We start from the raw sequence: 4,979 nt of genomic DNA on the forward strand, positions 1-4,979 counted from the left end.
GAGATTTCAGGGAAGCAGTGTGGGTTTTCACCACAGTAAGACCTGAACTCAATCCAGGCTCTCCTCCTCCCTACCAGTATGATTTTTTTTCAATATATATATTTTATTTTGAAATATTTCAAAGCCATGGTGGCGGGGCCGAGGCAAAGGCGGTTAGGGGCAATCAGGCCAGGAGGGGAGGGCAGTTGGGGGTGAGCAGGCTGGTGGGGCGACAGTTGGGGGCAATCAGGCCAGCAATGGGGGGAAGTTGGGGGCAAGAAGGCTGGCAGGCAGAGTAGTTACGGGCGATCAGGCAAGCAGGCAGGTGAGTAGTTAGGAGCCAGCGGCCCCGGATTGCGAGAGGGATGTCCCAGATTGGAGGGGGTGCAGGCCGGGCTGAAGGACACACTCCCCACCCCCGGGTGCATGAATTTTGTGCACCAGGTCACTAGTCCTATATAATAAAAGGCTAATATGCAAATTGTCCCCTCGGGCGTTCAACTGCTCACTATGACGTGCACTGACCACCAGGGGGTGGTGGGAAACTAAGGAAGGCCCCAGCCAGCAGCTAGAAGGCCCTGATTGGCCCTGATTGCTGGCCAGGCCTAGGGACCCTACCCGTGCACAAATTTCGTGCACCAGGCCTCTAATTCCTTCATAATACAGGGCTGGCCCAGCTACCATATTGTGTTACAGATGGTGATTTTCTACTCTCACCTTCTACAATCCAATGGTGGTTTTCTAATCATCCCTTACACACTCATTAGCTGTCATTCTCCTGTAGAGAAGACCCATTCCTGTCTCCCACCTCTTCTCCTATCACCACAAATCCTTGATCTCTTTAATTCCGTGTGTTATAATCCATTACCAACATTTTTCTTTTTGATGCTGAAATTGCCCTAAATTTGGTCAGCAGGTGGCACTTCATGCTGGCTCCTGGGTCCTTCTGACTTGGCCCCATTAATCTTTGAGCATTTCTTTGCTCTCGCACAAAATGCCCCAGGCTCACCTTGTACTTATACTTTACCTGCCTCAGGCCAGAAATCTTCCAGTTTTCCAAGGAGATCTGGTTCCTTTTAATGGGAAATAAGTTCCAGAAGTCAAGGTCAGAATTCTGAATACAATTAGAACAGAAATATTATTTTTCCCAGGCCCTTTCACTGAAAAAGTGTAGTTATTTGATATATCATGAAACCATGAGTTTATACTAACATGTACAATCGAAACCCAACACTATAGGATTCTTTTTCTTTATCTTCTTCTTTGTATCTCCGTTTCCCTCAGTGAAAAACAACTGAGGTTTCCATAGTAAAATATTTAATCATTAGTTCTACCCAACATAGAATAGTTTCAGAATTACACCACCAATGCTACCACCAATAACAAACCTAGTAAGTGAAATTGTACAACTATCTGCAGTGTCTTTGAATATCCTACAATGGTATATAATCTAGAGAGTGTGCTAACATTTACTTGAATTCATTTTTTCTACAGAGATAGGTTTTTAATTTCGTGTACTGCTAAAATCATTTGTTTCTATTTGTACAAATGTGCTTGACTTTTCACACTTTTTAATTTAGTTTTTATTTTTTAAAATATGTAACATTGACATGTTTTACAAGTCAGAACTATATTTAAAAAGAAAATAAACTCAGCAAAGTCTCTCTTCAAGTCTCTTCTACCTTGTTCCTATCATGGGTGGATGGAAGGATGGATGAGTAAATTGGTGGATGGGTGGATAGATGGATAGATAGATAGTTAGATAGATAGATGATAGATAGGTAGATTATAGATAGATATTTATATATATCCACAGTTCACCTTCTTTCTTGCACAAAAGGTAGCATACTATATCCTTTTCTTTTGTCTCTTGCTTTTTCACTTAAGGTTGAGTGGAATTTATGGGCCTTAAAGCAAAGACCTACACAGTTTTGTTACATGTTGCCAATTTTCCTTCATAGGAATTATAATATTTTATTTCTACTAGCAATGGATGCAAGTTTATTTCCTAGTGCCTGGTCAATGAGTATGTTGCCAAGTTACCAATCTTATAAGTAAGAAATGATAAATTTAAAAATAATTTCAATTTAGAAATGTAAGTATGAGCAAGTTGCTGAGCCTCTCTGAGCTTTAATCTCCTACTTAAGCTGTAAATGCCCATCTTAAAGGGTTGTTCAGAGGACCAAGTGTGTATAACAGGTAGATTTTGTGCATACATTAAAAATCTATGACTTGGCATATAATATCTACTTAATAAGTGGTATTTATTATTAACATTAGTATGTATTTAGTGAGCAATAAATTTCAAAGTGACATGTTTATCTTTATAAATAAGTCTTGGTAGCTAACATAGAAAACTACCTTTCCTATGACAATCTATAGTAATAAAAGCATAATATGCTAATTAGACCGGACATCCTTCCTTCCAGACAAAGCCACGGCGGCAGCAGGTGCGGGCTGCGGCAGAGGCCCCCCACCCCCGGCCATGGTGGCGGTGGATGGGGACCAGGGCCAAGGCCCTTGCACGAATGTTGTGCATCAGGCCTCTAGTAGGGAATAACAGACTCAGAGGCCTTAAAGATCATTAGAGGCAAATAGTGTTTATCTCATATTTCATCTATAACTGCTTGGTGGTGACTTCTGGAGTGTTATATTAAGAATGATTAAGATGACAAATCTTTGTTTAGCCAGTTAGAATACTTGATTGATAAGTTATACTTACTATGGGCATGAGTGTGAGGAATACACACATATTTCCTGTCACTAATTTGGTTTAATTCATTGATTTTTATAATTGAGGAACTGAGGGCAAAGAGATTGGAATATTCTATAGATGATACAGTAAATCAACATCAAGGTCAAAATGAAAAACTAGAATCCCTAACTCCAGTATCATCAGTATCCTGCTTCTTCCATTGTACCACAGTTCTCTCTCTCTCTCTCTCTCTCTCTCTCTCTCTCTCTCTCTCTCTCTCAGGCTGAGGATTGCCTGTGGTATTTAAGTTGTGGGAAATTGCCAGCCATGTCCACAGGAGTGAGCCTCCCATGTTTGTACAACCTTTCAATCAGCTCCTGTCCCTGGACATTCGAGGGTAGAGGGGAAGCTGTGGCAACAAGGAAGGGGACACGGCTCTCAGGGTTGGGCCTGGGGGGTTTCTTGTAAGTAGAAAACTGAAGGGTAGACATTGTTTCAATGGATAAAACTGATTATTATAGTCATCTTATATGCCACCAAGTCATTGATTCTGTTGTCCATTTTTACTTTTCCAAAGTCCAAGGTCTTGTGAGCAGAGGCAGCAAGCCAACCCCCATGTGTGAAGAGCAGGACAGTGGGGAGGTAGCAGTTGCTTGAAGAGAGTCCAGCTGCAGTGCAGAGAGCGGAAAACAAGATGACAAGCTTTCCCACGAAGCAATCCATCAAGAGCAAATTAATGCACAGTTCTGCCTTATCGAGCCATCACTTATCTGCCCATCTCAGCCCTGGGACACAGCCTGCAATCCTGAATATGCAAAACCGTTCCTGAAGGAATGAAAATACAATTGGGAAATGCATGCACTTGCCAGAACCCTCTTATCTCATCACAGGTCGGAATCCGTAAGGACTCTGGCTTGTGTTCCTGAGAAGAAGAAAGGCTTTGAGCAGAGGAGTCACATGAACTAACACCCTTTGACGGGTCACCTTTCCTGACATGTTGAGCACAGACCTGGGTGGGAGGGGTCTGAGGTAGAAGCAGGGAAACCAGGTAGGAAGTGGTTGCCACCGTCCTGGCAGGAGGTGATGGAGGTGTGGATGGGAGTGGAGTTGGTAAGAACTGGTGAGATTCGGGATGTGCTGGAGGGAGGGCCAGCAGGACCTCCTATTAGAATGGATGTGGGACTGAGGGATGTGGAGAATGAAGGGCGACTCCAGTTCTTCTTCTGGGCAGCAGTAAGTGGTGTTGCTAACACTAGTAAAAGGAATGGGGAAGCCCTGGCTGGTGTGGCTCAGTGGATAGAGCGTCGGCCTCCGGACTGAAGGGTCCCGGGTTTGATTTCCATCAAGGGCACATGCCCAGGTTGATCCCCAGTAGGGGGCGTTCAGGAGGCAAACATCAATGATTCTCTCTCATCATTGGTGTTTCTATCTCTCCCTCTCTGAAATCAATAAAAATTTAAAAAATAAAATTAAAAAAAGGGGAGACAGTGGGAGAAGCAGTTTGGGCAGAAAGACTGATACCTTTTAGTAATGATGCCTTGGCATCAAGAAAAAGTTAATTTATGTTAATAGACTTGGTTGGAAAAGCCAGAGCAAATAGGTGCTATATCCTTACAGAAAACTTACCTTTGAAAAACAATTCAGGAGAGAAACCAAGATGGCGGCATAGGTAAACACCGGAAATTGCTGTCTCGCACAACCACTTCAAAAATATAACTAAAAGACAAAATGGACATCATCCCAAACCACAGGAAGGCTGGCCGAGTGGAAACTCTACAACTATAAAGAAAGAGAAAAGCACACTGAGACTCAGAGGAGGTGTGGTGTGGAAGTAAAGTGCAGAGGTATGGAGGCACACGTGGAAAGGGCTGGCAACTGAGGACGTGGCTGTCTTTTTCAATCAGGAGGGAGACACAAGCTCCCCACTGCTCTGAACTCCAGTTCAGGGCGAGTCTCTGGGGACCCAGACTCATACGGAGAGAAACTGGACTGTCTGGCATCGGTCGGAACTTGAGGGCGGCTTTCTCTCAAAGATGCTTGCAGCGATTACTGGGACACTGAGATGAGGGGGCTCTTAGGGTAGGACTGAGGAGCAGCCATAGCTGCTTGCTCCGCCCTGATGATCCCCTGAGACCCCGCCCCACCCAAGCTGTGTGCAGAGGCTTTTGCCTATGAAAGGCCTGGCCCTTTGCAATCTGAAAATTACCTAACAAACTGCAGCTGGGTCAGAGAGACCCAGAACTTCCAAAAGAAGGCCCAAGGCCCCACAGCAGCTTGCATTGCTTCACAGCTGGGCCTCATCTGG

This window comes from Myotis brandtii, unplaced genomic scaffold (genome assembly GCF_000412655.1).
Source record: "Myotis brandtii unplaced genomic scaffold, ASM41265v1 scaffold1636, whole genome shotgun sequence".
Taxonomy (NCBI): domain Eukaryota; kingdom Metazoa; phylum Chordata; class Mammalia; order Chiroptera; family Vespertilionidae; genus Myotis; species Myotis brandtii.